Below are 17,771 nucleotides of genomic sequence, written 5' to 3'. Positions count from 1 at the left end.
GCATTTCTGTCATATTGCTGAGCTAGCTCAATCACGCATACATCTTTTGCATATTTTTCAATAATTTTCCGTGTAATATCAATTGTTATCATTCGCTTTTTCTTTGCACTATCTATCCTTTTACTGGCAAACTTTTGGTCTACGCACGGTACTTTTAATTCACATAATTCTGCACTGAAAATCGCGCACAAAAAACATGGTACAAAAGTATAATCTGAGCAGTTGAAAAATACAGAGTGATGCTGTTTTCATAAAACACCTCCGACATACTTGGCAACTGACTCATGTGCTCGTTTCTCAAACATGGCTCGTATGTTAGTGCTAAAACTTGCTTAAAAGCTGGCTCGTACATCAGGTTTTTTGTACGTTAGGGCACTCGTAAGTTGAAGTATTACTGCATATAAGTTTTACATATTTTCAATAAAATATGCAGTCTCAGATGCACAAACTATGGAAAAATTGAGCGGTTTTTAGTGCTAAGTCAATAGGAGTTAATAGATCAGCTGATCCGCTTTGCACATCACCATGACGTTGCGTCATGCTAATTATAGGCCTCACTTGTTTTGATTATTCGCATATCTAGGGTTTACTATATCTATGGCTATATCCTACCAAAGTAAGGTGATTCATGTATGGAAATCTGTCTGGTTGACATGCCATTTCTAGAAATATCAGTATGACAGCACCACCTTTATCAAGCGAGTAGAAACTGCTGGGATGCTGAACTTAGGAAGAAACAAACTGAGGTGTGTCTCATCCACAATCTCAGTGGATAGGAAATGGTTGCTAGCTATTTAGTAGGAAGTTACTAATTCTTCATAGATTTCCATAAGCTATTGCTTCTAGTGAAACTTAGTGAATCGAAAATAGAAATTGATGATTGTGTGCTTATGACTAGCCCGTGTTCATATGACTAGCCTGTGTTCTCATGACTGGCCTGTGTTCTTATGACTGGCCCGTGTTCATATGACTAGCCTGTGTTCTTGACTGGCCTGCCATATATTACGCTTCATTTGATGGTTAACAATGCTAAAAGCTATGCATTCTGTGAAAATTATTATTGTAGTCACTATTATTTTGGTAGTCACTATTATTCACAAAACAAAGTTGCGATAATTAAAATTGGCACTCACTATGACCAATAACAGAGTGTATGAGATTTCCTGTCTCGTGAAGAAGTCTAACGCCAAAATTATATTTTTAATTAATATTTAACTAGAGAAATATTAGCCTCTATTGTCGCCTCTATAGATGCCTCTATTAAATGCAAAAATGAAGCTTAGAAAGCTTGAATTGACTAGAACCTTGTCACTATTGCATTCTATATGGTCGACATCACAACATTGATGACAAAACCTGCATAAAGTAGGAGTTGTCATACTCTGACAAGCCAGTTGATGCACACATGGCCAATGTGTTCAGCAAAATAAATCTTCAAAAATAGCAAGAAAGAGTAAGAATAGGCTGTTTATTGTATGAAGGATCTCATTTAAATCACTGATAGATTGTTATTTAGCCTGTGATTCTATGAGTCGTCAAACCTCTACCTAGGAATTCAGCTCGTTTTGGAACGCGCTTCCCATTTTAAGTTGTTGTGTGTTGGGAAAGCATCTTTATGAAAATACTAGCTGTGCTACCTGGTGTTGCCCGAGTAATAAAAAGTCTTTGGACAGAAACTTATTTGTATTTAACATATAACAACATTTGCCATTCTTACTTTCACACTACATATCATGAGGCAAGTGTTTTGTGCAGATCAACTAAATTAAAAATAAATAAAACAACTGTAAAGGTTTTTAAACAACTGTAAGTTTAAAATTTCATAACATGAAAGAAGTGTTTCATTTTTCCTTTCGTTCGAAGTCTTTTCGAACTAAGCAAAAATCATGCGTGTATTAGAATATCTCGTGACAACATCCGTTGTCCGAAACAAAAAGTCAAACCTAACTGCTGTTGCTACAAACATGTAGCAGTAGGTAGCAGAGTGGATATAAATCATACAGCATTCTAAAACAACTAAAACAACTTCAACCTCTACGCCGATGCTGCTAAAAAGAATCGTTACCATATTATGAATATTATGATACTTGACTAGTCAAGTATGACTCAAGCCAGTTGCAGTGCTAAATACAGTAAAACTTTTACATCTGAAGTTACGCTGTTTCAGCCTTTGTTTTCCATGTCAATGTCTTGGCATATTGTAACAAGTATTCTTATGCATTGTACTTTGTTAGATTTGCTTCAGAACCCAGAAGTGCAATAGAAAATAATACTTACAGTAATTACAATTAATCAATTATATTACATAAAACTATGTAAAAACCAAGTGTACAAGCCCAAATTCCAAGTAAAACTAAATTATCTATTCAGATAAAAAACATGAACAGGCCAATGATTTAGTTTGCTGATGCGGTATTTGACTTCCATGATTGTTAATTAGAAATTTATAAAAAATATCAAGATTTTAGGAAAGCACAACATAAACTTTAAACAGTTTGAAGCCAAAAAATTGTTTAATAAAATGAAATAATGCTCACTACAGCTGTAAGAGTTGAATTTAATGTTTAACTGTAATCAACTAGATGGTGGCAGCAATAGTATTAAAAAAAGCTAGAAATTGATGTCAAATTTTATTTGGTGTTTCATGAAATAGGATGAGACCGACTACAATACGAATGTAAATAAAATGACAGTAACTTGGAAATATCAGTATAAACCCAGATGATTAGTAGAAATTAGTGCCAAGTCTTTACTGACACAGCATCTCACCATATTTGGCTAAGTAAACAACTCCTTGCACTATGAAACATACCACTAGAGGTCAGTAGCACGTCTGCTGTTTTCAGATCTAGTTTTTAAGATGAGGGCAGCGCTTAAAAACAATCACCATTTGCAATTTACGATTTAGAGCAGAGCTCATCCACCCGCTTGAAACTGGGAGCTTCATGAGCACTGGGTCCTAGTTTAAAGATGTAATTGCGTCAAAAATGAAATTAGGACCCATAAAAGGCTAAAACATCAGCTACAATTTGATGCCATTTTTGTCTTTGTAGACCAACCCTGTCCAGAGATATATGCGTTTGAATGAGGCCCTCTTTTAAAAAGCTCACGTTCCAGCGGGTGCCTATTTCGTGACGTCACAAGCAAGGTATCTGAAACGAAACCAAGAGCAATAAATATGAGGTCGATTCGTTAGCCAATCATGCGTGCGAAATTTTTATATAGGCCGTAATAAATGTTATCACTCGTAAAACGCGTTGTCTGTGATCTCGAAGATTCTCCTAATTAGATCTCATTACTCGTTACTGATTCAACGCGTTTCAACAATTACTAAGTTATACATAGTTTTAAAATGGCTTCAAGTTCGAGCGACCGCTACTCAGAGTTATCTGAACAACTTTTAGTAAAAGATTAGAGTAGACAGCCTATGGCCAAAGCTGACAAGCGTCAGCAGCGTTTTGCTGCAGAAGAAGACAGAATGGAGGTAAATTAACTTAGAGTCTTCTATACTTTAGTAAATGTAATATTTTTTATAGTCATAAATACATATACTAATTAATAAAATGATAATTCTTTGCTATCTCCAATCATCGTTTCATAGCTTATCTGCCGTTTTACCTAGCTGTAATATTTTTTTCGAATTTTCTTTGGTAAATTAGAGTCATGATTACAAATTATTTTCACTCGTAGGAAGTGGGTAAAATCGATTGATCATTGCAAATCTTTAATTTCCAGAACCAAAGCTTCGAATCGTTGGCTTGGCGTACTTGTGCCTTTATTAAATGTTTATTCGTTTTTAAAATTACACTCGCAATCCATTTAACTCCCAATTTGGAAGCTGTCAATAGATACGCTTTAGAATGACATATATTTATTGCATTTTTTTTACTGATTACAGAATGTTTATGTCGTCCCACCAGCCGAAGAAGCTTTGTCAGTGTGGAAACTGCCATAAAGTGGAAAGAGAGACTTGAATGCGTGCTGCATAAGCCATGATGTTTTGTTTGAGTTTGTTGCAGTAGATGAATTTGTCTTATTGTATCAGCTAATACTATCTGAGTGGCCACGACTTGATGAATATTTTTAATAAAAGTTTTATGCCGAGATGAAAATATTTTTGCTTGTAAAAATTATATAATAAAATAATATTGTTGAAGATAATGCAAAACATGATTTGCAGAATATTGTAGTGAATCGGATATGGTATATGGGTGTCCGCAGAACTGGAGAATGTGAGTTCAAATCCAGTTTGCAGCAGACTTCTCATTCTTAAAACTCTATCCCTGTCTATATTCTTTTCAAAGAGGTGGCTTGCTTATTTCACTTATCTAGTATTCGGTAAGAATACTACTAGCAAGAAACGAGTACGTAGGCAATAGGTAATAGGCGACATAATGTGGGCGGGGCTTATGGGAGGCTGTATATCGTATGTATGGGTAGATGCAGAACTGTGCTGATACAAAGACCGCGTTCTACAAAAGTGACTTGACAGAATTACCATAGACCGGTAGAATTGGTAGTCGGTACCCAAATGTTTACACAACATTTGGAGAAAGTGAGTAGAACAAATTTTCAATTTTCGTTATTGGAGGCCTTTTAAACATTCATAATAATGCATCTGTAGCAGGATTTAAAATTTTATTCTAGCCAACATGAGCAAAATACAAAATAAGATATATGCCAATAGAGCCGCGTAAGACTAGACTTTTATCGCAAATAGCCGATGTGAATACGAGAGATAGAGACAGGTTGCCAAACGCGTGACATCATTTTTGGCGAGGCTGGGCACGTTTTTGTGGCCTGAGCGTTTTTACGGCGATCAGATTTTTTCGGTTTTAATCTTCAAATATCTTGGCAATGCGATCGCGTAACACAACAAACAGCATATCAACTGATAGAGAAAAAAAAATGCTTTCTTTTAAGATCAACTTAAATTTTGACGCAACTACATCTTTAAGTTGTGTTTAGTGCTGTTTACACCGCTCTTTAATAGACCACTCTGCGGGTAACTAGTAGATACACGGGTACAAATACTCAGTCATGTGAAGACACTGATAACATCTGGTTTCTCAGAATAATTATCGTCAATAACAACGAAGTAGGGAACAAACATTGATATTCAGCATTTTCATTTGGATTAATGTCAGTAATTATTACACCGTATGATGGTCACATTACTAGAGTTCATAGGAAAACTATCCCATTTTCAGTAACCAGTAAGAAATCTTTTCAACAAATCATGCGCTATGTTGCGCTGTGTTTTAAAAAGCTATCAATTACATAATATTTATAAAATTCAACTTCCATATATTGAAATCTTGTCACAGTTTATAGTGACCAAATCTGCTGCATTTTATGTGCTCACTTTTTAATTCAACAAATCTTCAATATTATACTTCAACTTTGTAATGACGCTGCCAACTTTGTAATGACGCTGCCAACTTTGTAATGACGCTGTCACTAACAGCTTCCTGGTAGTCATATCTCAACATATGAGCTTAATAGGTTCTGGGACTGAGCTCGTTTGTCAATTTACTCGTGTCTCAAGACACTATTTCCTATATAAAATAACTAAATACATATTAATCCGTTTTCATACTATGAAAAAACCATATAAAACAGGATATTATGATGGAAAAATGTGTTTTCATTTGTAAAATTCAGTACCTACGCTAACAAAGTAACACATACCTAGTTAGTTATTAAAATATGCAATAAAGTGTAACATTACTATATGTACACTACTGTAAGGTTTTACCTTTGAGACACACGCAGTGGCTAACTGCGATCTGAGAGAGACTTGAGAGCAACGTGTTCAGTACGCTAAACTTGTGTGAGGCTATGTAAGAGAAATGTTGAATTCAACTTCTATGAATTTAGCTTACTAAACACACACTTGAAGATAAGTTTTAATCTTTTAATAAACTTAATTTAATTTTGCCGTTGTATTTTTTAGTATCATTCTGTTTCTGGTTAAGCGGTTTTTGCCTCGTGATCACTATAACTTTTAGTCAACCTTTTAAAAACCTTTTTCAAACTAGTTCGAAGAGAAAGACCGATCGATGCTGTTCTCAAAAGCGGCCTCTCACATGCTTGGCTATAGTGGCCATCGAGAATTAGCTCGTATGCTCGTATCTCAAAGATTACTCGTATCTCCAGGAAGAAACTTGCTTGAAATTCTGTTTGTATCTCGATTCTCTCATATGTTGGGAGACTCACATGTCGAGTATGACTATCTATTTGTCTTTATTAATTGGGAGACTAGAATTACATGCTGTTCACTAGTCTACTGTAATCTGATGTTCCGCCTGACACTGCAATTGTGAGGAGTATTTCTAATGTGCATCAGTGAGGCTTGCTCTTTGTCTGTTTTTTAGGAAGTTCATGCCAGAAAGCTCCGATTCACAGAGATAAGTTGAACCATACAGACTGGCAAGCTTTCCATCTGCTTTGCATAAACAACTGCACTTCTCAGTGGCAACAAGACACCAAAGGTTCGCCGCACCCTGGTAGACATTGAACTGGAGGTCATTTTGCAATGTTACAATTTCATCTAAGTTGAATGGTGCCCTCAGTGGCTTAGCAAAACATTTATCTATATACATGTTTATATCTCTCAAAGTTGGTGTGTTTGTATATGTATGTGTCCAGCTATGGCTATTAATATCTTGGAAATTTGGAATAAAGGATACACAAAGCAGAAGATTTGATCGCGGTACCTCTCATTTGCCAGCCGACTGTCTTACTAACTGAGCCAGAGCTTGATCAATTCGCTAGGCAATATATGTCACTATATGGAAGCAAATAGGCTAGCGCTTAAGGTCATGACAAAAAGTCATAGCGTAGCTTCGTAGAAGCCGTAGCTCTTATTAGTAAGCTTACTCAAATTTTCTGTTGGCAATGTGCCAGGCTAATAGCAATTGGCAAGCAACTCTCAATCCCTCTCAATGTTTATAAGCTGATTTTTAATACCCGGCCAACGCTGGTAGCACAGCTAGTGTGCTTATATGCTCAAATGATTGGAAAGGAGTGACACACAGCTCAAGCTGATCAATGTCCCAAAATCTATTCTCAAGCCCTTGTCCAGGTCCATTTATGACTCTCCCGCTTTTTTCCGCAACTTTGTTAAATGTCTCAGATGCAAAAGCAGTGTTTTCAACAATGACAGCGCAGAAGGAAAATTCTAGCTCATTTTTTCTCCATAAATCTACCGGGGGGGGGGGGGGGGGAAATGTTCATCTTGACCTTAAATGAGTTTAAAAAACATCCATCTTTTGTTGACACATACATTCACCTTTGCCTTGCGGTCAGCAGTTCAAGTGTTTTAGTTTCCCACTAGTGTCCTAAAAAATCCAATGTGAAGTATCCACTCTTTGTCCTCTAATGAGACAGTATTGCCCTCGGGTGTCTGAACTCGGATTTTACCCAAACGTGACAACAATATCTAGAACTCGGCATCCACTGAGCCATCAGATTTCTGGTTGCAGCAGGTCATCATATTGATACCTGATGTCTCCTCAAATAGCGCCTTGAAGGTCCTCTGATGTTTTGCCTTGGAGCGGATGAGGTTTAGGATTTTTACTATGGGAAGCAACTTGTGTTCCAAGTTGATCACCTTTGCGCATGGCACCTACTAATAAATAATGCAAAGGCAATGCAAAAGTTGTGTCCACGCTACGTTTTAGTGAGCAATAAAGATGAAACCTGAGCACCAGCTTTTCTGAATGAAAAGCTCCTTGACCGTAAGATAAATGTCAACCCTTTACTAGTTGTCATCAATTATAAGCAGTGTCAAAGTTCTTCTTTTGGGGAGAAATCTTCAAACACCATCTGGATAAAATCCAACAGCTGGGCTGTACTGCTAGCTGTCCACAGACTCGTCGCACTGGATGCTAAACGACCTGCACTCCACCAGATTCTGGTCCAGCTGATCGGCCAAGTTACCAGCCATAGCTGACACTTATCCAACCATCGCAGATGTCTTCAGCTGGATGCCCAATAGAGTAGAGATTTGATCGATCTCATTTTTCTCATTTTTAAATAAAGGTTTAGCAATTATCATCCTTACTTCTTTGACAACCTTTTCATCTAAAACTGCCTTCTTCTTGATCAGAAAATGTGTACCTTTAAATGATGCGTTAGTTTGATTTTGTGATGAAGATGTGACAACTCCAACACTACTGTTACAGCGCAGAATGTTTAGGCAGAAGTAGCAGTAGAGGTGGAACGAGACAGGTTTTTTAAGTTCGAGACGAGACTCGAGACACTGTTTTGTAAAAATTCAAGACTCGAGACACGAGACAGTAAAATAATGAGCATTTGGTGATGATTTCACTACACAAGTACTAGCTACTTGGTATATATAAAATTAATAAAACTATTTTTAAATTGAATTTTCACCTGGTGTAAACGATTTAAATACAACATTTTAATAGTGATATGCATGTAGTTTTTGTAAACAAAAGTGACACAAACAGCTCTAAAATACCAAAGTTATATATTCTAAGAATTTTGAGCTTGATTGATCATAATTATTATAAACATATTGCTTTGTACATGTATATTTTTACTATCTATTGAATAGTTCTTACTTTTTAATGTAATGTGTAATGAAACCGATAGCCATCGCTCTACAAAGAAATACCGCAACTAAAAGAACACACGATAACATTTTCATTCTTATCGTTTCATTAATGTTAAGTTTTGTTTGCGTATTAACTGTAGTATGTGAATTATATTTAAATTGTACTCATGAAATTATATTAATTACTGTATACATGCACATGTATATTCTTATATTGAGCTAACAAAACGTCATTGTTAACCGAACACGGACTATGGTCGACACGGCCTTTCGTTCGTTTCTCCGTGTCCGGGCAAGTTTTACCCGCGATTGGTAGTATATACGTAAAAGAGGCCCGAATTTTATGAAGGGTAGTTGGTGTTTAGACACGATACGATAAAATACAGACATTTTACCCGCAAGTCTTATTTATTAAATTGGATTATCCGAAGAGTAATTAAATACGACCCGGTATCTGTTTTAAGGACACAGAACCGAACTAAAATATAACAGGGCCGTTGTCCGGACTACATGATTAGACTCAGTGGCCAACATAATCAATAGCAACAGGTAGTAACGGACAGGGTATAACTTTAAAGGCAGTTTCCCGCAATCCATTACAATATATGGAGTTGTTGCTACCGCAAGAAGCCATGTTTTAACAACCGTACGCAGGCGCTTTAGTTCTATTTCCTGTCTCGAGTTTGGCAATAGTTAAGTCGAGACGAGACAGGTCGATACTCGAGACGTCTCGTGTCTTGTTCCACCTCTAAGTAGCAGTCAGTAAAACTCTATTACAAAAAGTGTGACAGTGGCGAGGTCTATGCATTTATCAGAAACCGTTTTCTTATTTTAATTAGGAGTTATTGCCTCCTGGAATAATTTATAATCGCATGGACTGGCTCAGGCTGTAGGGTGGGCCAATGACAGAAATGAACTATCGTTGCTGCGGTTATCTAACCAACGATCCACTTGGCAACTCTTAATACCTTTATTTCTCTTAAATCAAGCTTTTGTAGAAATTAGTTTAAGACCTGATATTGCTAACATAATGGTGAGGAGTTGTCCAACCTTATTTTATAATACGGTTGAATCTCACATACAGAGTTAATTAATTCCAATATTGCTCGATGCGTCGAACCCTAGTATGATGGAGAAATATCGCTTTATGCGTCGGACTCTAGTATGATGGAGACATATTGCTTTCTGCGTCGGACTCTAGTGGATGGAGAAATATTCTTAAATGAATACAAGGGAAGGTCCGACCTCAGTTTTTTGTGTCACGATCAGTAACACTCGCTCCGCAGGAATCAACAATTTCATGTAGGTACCACATACTCAGATAAATACCATCTGGTATTTCACCAATGTTAGACTCGGACTGGTCGTCAGACGTTCTAAAGTTTGACTTATGTTTGGAGATTTAAGTCTGTCAGACAATCATAAACCCTGCGTGTCTGAGGCCTATGATGACATCACCGCTTATAAATATTATTAGCTGCCTTTATGCAGTAAATTACAAGGTAATTATTAATATAATGACGAATATAAGCTGGTCAGCAGCTGCGTTCATATGATGCTAGTAATTAGGATATGGCATGTTAAGGTCCGTACTGGCTCAACCAGTCTTGTACCGGCTGATATATTGTAAGTTTTGATACTGGACTAAAGTTCATTGATATAAGAGCATTTAAAACAGGTGCATATTTCCACATCATAGCAAACCTTTTCATAATACCGTTCACAAGTCTTCTATTACTATAAAATAAGCGATAGTACAAAAAGTTACGAATGGTCGTTACAAAAAGTTACGAAAATCCTTTTTTGCTAGTCATTCAAATGGCATGGTACTCAAGAGCTACTGCGTGTTGGTACAGATCCAGATTTCGCTAACCCACACAAGCCAATGATTTCATCATAATGAGCGCACTGACATGTGACAAAAAAAAACTGCTGTGGTGGGTATATTGCTTGCGGTAACAAAGGCAGCTCTCATATGACATCATTAGTTGATAACACAGCAAATACAAAAGCATATCCAACCCACACCCTTAGCCATGGACAGCTCTAGAATGGTATATATCTGCCGAAGCTCGGCGCCTCCTAAATGGCACCATCAAGTTTACCTACAAGTTCCGGAAAGAACAGCTGGAATACTGAAGACTTGATGAGTTGTACCGAGGTGGCTGAATATAAAAGTTCTGGGAGTACCCACTGCATCTGACCCAGCTATAGCGCTCAAACGGTTACCTTATGGATGCTGTGGCAAACCGGAACAATGTACTAAACTTACAAAACAATGTTTTAAAACAAGATGTGCACAATTTAAGAATAATATTATATTTTGGATTGATTTCATAGCTGTATTGTTTACATATTTTATCGTAAACGTTTTAGAGCGGTACAACATATCATTTATCAGTAATGATACAAAACAAGATCCATACAGACATATACGTACGTAAGTCCTTACATACATATGAAACAACTCTATGTACATGCATATGCGTGCATACGTATGCATGCGCATATGTGCATACATACGCATGCACGCATACATATGCACGTATGCGTGCATACGTATGCACACATGCATACATATGCACACATGCATACATACATACAAACATCCATACGTTGAATGAAATGAAACCAAACTTCGCTTTATGGTCATCAAGTATTTTTGCCAGAAACAATGTGTTGATTTTATCCCATGTATTTTAGATACCAGATATTCTGTGATCTTACTGTACTCATCGAGTCTGAATGCTCTGAAGTGAATTGCAAGTACACAGCAACAAATGTTTGAATGTTCTTCCCTTCCAAAATCCAAAACATCGCTTAAAAATACCTCCCACCGGGAGGCATCAGAACATGACCAGCAGTGAGAGGTATCTAGAACATGAACAGCAGTGAGAGGTATCAGAACATGACCAGCAGTGAGAGGTAGCAGAACATGAACAGCAGCGATGGCCTTTAATAGATTCTGTAAGTCACACTCCCAGGGTTAAGGACCACAATTGATATTTCGACCCCAAACGTGACTAAGATGCTGTGATATTAAACATGTTACTCGAATACAAAGAAACTTAGGTTGCTTAGTTGTAGCTTAAGTCAGTCGAGTATAAAAATCTGTTTATTACTAGAAATACTCAACCTCAAAAAATATTTAGATTTATTTAAACTGTTAAAAAGTGCTGAAGCATTACCTGCGGAGGCCCTGCCAGGGTTGTCTCAAGCTCAGTAGAATGCATAGGAAAATTTCTAAAATGTGTTGTCTATCTTTAGTTGTAAAATTTATAAAGATATTTAGGAGCGAAGTCACACGAGCAATAATTTTTTTCCCAGATTTGTCTTCAAAATCTCTTTATTTCTTGAAATTATATGTTCACAGGTTTGATATATTGGTCTTAGTTTATGGAATTTGTGAATTTGTCACTCTCTGACTCCAATTATTCACGTGACTCAAACAATCAACCAACTTTATGTGCTATAATGACTATTATTCCTATTATAACCCCTGTCCTGTTATGCTGCCGGTGCATTTGAGCAAAAGGCTTTTAGGTTTCCAGATGAATTTCTAAATTGTGGATGAAGTTAAGTTTGCAGCATACCTATTTTGTTATTTCCTTTTAATCTCATTAAGCTCTATGCTTTCCTTACTGAATAATAGAAAGCAGGTGACAGCAGACATTCTTAAAATAGTGAAAAGGCAAGAGATAAAATATTGCCAATTTAGATATGACATGAGATAGCGACTCCCCGCATCTCTTGTCAATACACTACACTCAAGAGTATTTATTAGTGCTGGGCATGAGTACTTATCGGTGAACGAATTTTTCGGGTATCGGGTTTGTTGATACTGGTTTTATGTGTAAAACCATCATTCCAAACAACAGACACATTCTAAAATTTACAATGCAATTATAATTCTATTCAATTTATTTTTTGTTTTTCACTATTTTCTAACGACCGATATTCGTGCTCGCAGCCTTAACCCTTTGAAGTTTGAACCCCAACTGTCAGTTTTCAGGCATTGCGTAGGATGTGTCAGAATCTCTATCGGCCGGAATTCCAGCATTCACATGGCTTTGTTTACAGAAGCCATTTCTAAGTGACAGTGTGAACCAATCAAATTAATTTTTGCACAAGAGGTATTGGACCAGAAATTTCATTTCGATTTGTAACAGTTTTCAAATGCCATTACATGCTTCCTTCGTTTTAATAACAAACTTTATTTGAACGATATTGCAAACAGATCGACACGACTCGTTTGTTGGTAGGTCATAAGGGATTGCGGTGCAAATAAAGAATTTTATAATACTAAATATAATTTTCCAGTATATTTGAGTCATAAAATAATGATGAACATGTGCTCAATGGATATGATGCTATTGTAAATGTTTTACGAGTTTTTTAAAATCGTACAAACTTTTAAAGTTTTAGCCCAAATAATAGTTAAGTACTGTTTTTTTCTGTTTGATGACATTTGCTGTGGGTTGCCCAAACATTTTACTAGTGTTTTATCAAATATCATTGTATTATAAGCATGTTCAGATATATATAATAAGAGTTTCATAACTTCAGATCATTGGCCAGATTGATCAGGGTTTCTGACGCGCATTGACAAAAAGGCCAGGGTTAACAGGTAGGTTATCAAACAGTGTTTAGAGCGCAGGGCTCAATAGACCGAGTTTAGGGCTCAATAGACCGAGTTTTTGTCCACTCTACTCGCCGGATCCGTGTACCAGAACCCGAACCCGCAAGATCGGAAATAGTCAAAATCTTTATTACCCGAGACTCGAGAGAAGATAAACCCGCGAGTTCAACGAGTTTCATTACCCGTGCCCAGCGGCTAGCACTAGTATTTATTATCCAGTGAAGCTTCCCTACAAGATATGAAAATGGGGGACTAGAAGGGTGACCTGAAGTATCAGTTCAGTTGTGGTGTGTATGTGACCAACCATTAGAAGTAGTCAATAATTAGTTCACCTAAAATTACGCATGGCCCCATAGCTGCGGCAGATGGACTGCAATGACCATTTTCGTTGTAGCATATATATTGCTGCGTTTGCATTAGCAACATTAGCATGCTGTAGAGGATAAGAAGGGTAGAGTATGTATATCCAGTAATCATGTCTTCTAGTAATCTATAATGTCTGTCTAGTAATGCTCTGGCAAAGCACAGCAAGTTTGGAAGGCAGACAACTAGTGTCAGGGAAATTTGATGCCAGTATTTGAGTCAAGTAGCGATGTGACAATGATAGTTGTACGCCTGCTAGTACTAACGATTATGCTATAAAACATGCTAGCCTCTTTCAGTAAACCAACAAGTAATTTTCCTTCATACCAAAGGGATAATGTTAAAGTTTTTCACCCATCTCCAAAAATGAGCCTTCATAATTGTAAAACAGTCTTACAGATACAGTTTAACGAAGTGAACACTTGTACAGCCCTTTCGTCACGGCCAACGGTTGCAACTATTCAAGAACACAATTATTCTTTAAAATGTACATTCTCCTTTGTGTTCCACTAACCATTCACACAGACAGTCTAATAGTTACACATCTATCCATGGGAATGGCTGATAAAACATTAATATCTACCCCTATCTCACATGTAAACAGTACTTGCCACTAAACCTTTCACACTATAAGGTCGGAGAATTTTGACAAGGATGCTCTCACAGTTACTACATGCTATGAAAGATATGCAGCCATCTAACATCGACTAATATACCTGTAGTAAGCAGACTCCTCTTCGTAGCTGTTGACTGGTGTGGAGAGGTCCTGATCTGCTGCTGTGTATGAAGAGAATGATCCCTATCACAAGCTCAGTAATCGCTCACTCAAGTCCCTGCTCCCACTAGCAGTCTTCAGGAACTTTTCCATTATCTCATTACTCCTAGTGCCAGTGCAAATAAACCTAACAAGCACTAGGCATCGACCCATTTATTGCCGCCCAATGAACTGTACGCGCCTATAGAAACGTGTGACCTAGATCGGCTTATACCAAGAGGACATTCACCCCTGATGTTTTCTAGTTACTCAGGGAATGGTTAGATCTTATGCAATGAACGTCTATATAGGCTAGACTAGGCTATAGCCAGACTCGCTTATGGTCTATAGCTGGCCCTACTGCCAGTGCATTAGTCACACATCGAAAATGTATACTGCAGCTTCAGGGGGACAGCAAATTAGACCTAATGTCAAAAACTAGGGTCATTTAGCTGCATACTCAAGTCTGCTTGGAAGATCCTTAAGCCCTCTCCAGTTCAAGTATGGAAGCTGTCGATCTTAAATTATCAAATACACGTGGAACCCAGGTCCTTCACGCAAAATTTTAAAAGGTTTGAGTAAACATTGAGCAAACTTTTTGTTATTCTCAGAGTGATGTTTTTCATAAAATTACAATATCTAGATGTTTGATGTTTGGATAACACATAACTAGTGGCTCTGAGAGGTAGCCTGCAAACCTTCCCCCCCCCCCTTTCCCTCTACTCACCACCGCCTCCTTCCATATTCATGCTGTAATAAACAGACAGCATATCTCTCTTTGTTGACCTGCAACAGCTGAACAAGTATGGCATCAAGCCAGGTCCTGCTCTGTAAAAAGGTAGCGAGGCGGCAGGATTGTTAGCCACGTAGCTTTTATATCCTCTGTGGTATTACTTCATATAGAGACTGAGTCAGCCTTTAGCATACAATAACAACTGAGATCGGATTTTATCAGACCAAACTTCACGATTTAGCTGCATGCATGAGTTGATGTGAGCCTGCAGTACTGCTCTGTTGGTATGAGTCTGTAGTACTATGTTGATGTGAGTCTGTAGTACTCTGTTGATGTGAGTCTGTAGTACTCTGTTGGTGTGAGTCTGTAGTACTGTGTTGGTGTGAGTCTGTAGTACTATGTTGATGTGAGTCTGTAGTACTGTGTTGAAATGAGTCTGTAGTACTCTGTTGGTGTGAGTCTGTAGTACTCTGTTGGTATGAGTCTGTAGTACTCTGTTGGTATGGGTTTGGCTAACTCCATTAGTGTGAAAGGAGTACCTACGCTGTTACACTCAGATAGAATTAAACAAACACTTGGTGAACAACTGTTCTAGGCCAAATACATAGTTAAATGTTTGTCTGGTACTACTGAAAAGTCTGTTTCATTCTGCATAATCTGCCACATTGACATGTAAAATTCTTTACTGTAATCTTTACCATAATAAGGGCTTTGTCCGTCTGTCTGTTCAAAGCAACGCTTATATAGGTTACAAAAAATATTATTTTCAAATGGATACAAACGGCGCAACTTTTGGCATATTAGGCTGACCCTCTACTGTCTGCGCCAATCAACTGTCTTGCCATATGTTGGAATAGTTGTGCAGTTAATTATTATACCTGATATTTCACCAGTTAATTTCTCCACTCACAGTGCGCCAGACTGCCAGAGTACTAGTAATAATGCCCAACCCTTTTCTCATTATTATGTAGAGAACAGAGTCTCTCCTCTCTCCCTTTCTCTCCCTCTCGCTCCCTCTCTCTCCCTCTCTCTCCCTCTCTCTCCCTCTCTCTCCCTTTCTCTCCCTCTCGCTCCCTCTCTCTCCCTCTCTCTCCCTCTCTCTCCCTCTCTCTCCCTCTCTCTCCCTCTCTCTCCCTCTCTCTCCCTTTCTCTCCCTCTCTCTCCCTCTCTCTCCCTCTCTCTCCCTCTCTCTCCCTCTCTCTCCCTCTCTCTCCCTCTCTCTCCCTCTCTCTCCCTCTCTCTCCCTCTCTCTCCCTCTCTCTCCCTCTCTCTCCCTCTCTCTCCCTCTCTCTCCCTCTCTCTCCCTCTCTCCCTCTCTCTCCCTCTCTCTCCCTCTCTCTCCCTCTCTCTCCCTCTCTCTCCCTCTCTCTCCCTCTCTCTCTCTCTCTCCCTCTCTCTCCCTCTCTCTCCCTCTCTCTCCCTTTCTCTCTCTCTCTCTCTCCCTCTCTCTCTCTCTCCCTCTCTCTCCCTCTCTCTCGCTCTCTCTTCTTCTCCCTCCCTCTACCTCCCTCCCTCTCCCTCCTTCTCCCTTCCTCTCCCTCCCTCTCCCTCCCTCTCCATTCCTCTCCCTCCCTCTTCCTCCTTCTCTCTCTCTCCCTCCCTTTCCTCCCTCTCTCTCCCTCTCTCTCCTTCTCTCTCCTTCTCTGTACCAAAATGCAATTTTACATCAGTGATCATGATTTGTTTTTCAAAAACTCTTCACGGAAGTGGAGAAGATATCACATGACAAGTGCCACTGGTTTTAGGACAATGACAGAGTTAAGAGTTGCTTGGTTCAATACTGAGTAACTAACATGACTCAACACAGGCTCATAGCTGTGCTTATTGGTACAGCAAAAGGTGGTACAGCAAAAGGTGGTACAGCAGAAGGTGGTACAGCAGAAGGTGGTACAGCAGAAGGTGGTACAGCAGAAGGTGGTACAGCAAAAGGTGGTACAGCAGAAGGTGGTACAGCAGAAGGTGGTACAGCAGAAGGTGGTACAGCAGAAGGTGGTACAGCAGAAGGTGGTACAGCAGAAGGTGGTACAGCAGAAGGTGGTACACACTCACTAACCAAACACTGAGTGACATCAACTAATTCTTTCCATTGAGTGATTTACTCTCCTCTACCTCTGGCCTTGACAACTGATAACTGCACTGATCACTTTTTAGTATAAAAATATTCACTTCATCGTTATGCCAAACTTTTCTACCTCCCTTTTTAAGACCTTTCAGAACCACTGGCTCTTACAATAGTCTAATATGTTCCCTCAGTATTAACAACACACTACAAGTATTTATTGCACTAATCATAGTTGGCTCCTCAAAGCAATTATTTGCTGCCATAACAGAAGGCAATTTCAAAGTCAAAGAGTCATGTCAGCACCAAAAACGAACAATGATATTAAAATAATTTAGCATAAATTCTCAGTTTATATTTGATACTCTACCAAAATTGCTTAATTATTTTAGCTTCATCTTTGAAATCTTTTTTTTGTGTTTTTATTTCTGATTTCTGAGCAACCTCTCTTGTCAATCATAAATTAAATAATTAAATTTACTCAAACAGTGCCCAGCCAGATAAGTCAACCAGCTAAGACAAACTGATTCTAGCGCCCTCTGAGTGGTCAGGTAACTTGGGCATAATGCGCATGAGTGGATCGATGAAGAAGGTGGCAAACAAGACATTTTGTGACACATGAAGTTGTCTGTCAATCTT

At 38.3% G+C, this 17,771-nt stretch overlaps 1 protein-coding gene across 1 annotated transcript in view; it reads right to left on the bottom strand.

Annotated features, from left to right (window-relative positions):
- LOC137391491 (uncharacterized) overlaps positions 1–14,453 on the bottom strand; it is a 34,294-nt gene extending 19,841 nt beyond the window's left edge. The window contains exon 1 of the mRNA XM_068077984.1: positions 14,303–14,453. The gene's annotated coding sequence lies outside the window, so the exon portion shown is untranslated. The remainder of the gene's footprint in view (positions 1–14,302) is intronic.
- Positions 14,454–17,771: the final 3,318 nt, after the last annotated feature.

The sequence above is a fragment of the Watersipora subatra genome, chromosome 3, assembly GCF_963576615.1.
Source record: "Watersipora subatra chromosome 3, tzWatSuba1.1, whole genome shotgun sequence".
NCBI lineage: Eukaryota > Metazoa > Bryozoa > Gymnolaemata > Cheilostomatida > Watersiporidae > Watersipora > Watersipora subatra.
This window is presented reverse-complemented; position numbering and strand designations above follow the sequence as displayed.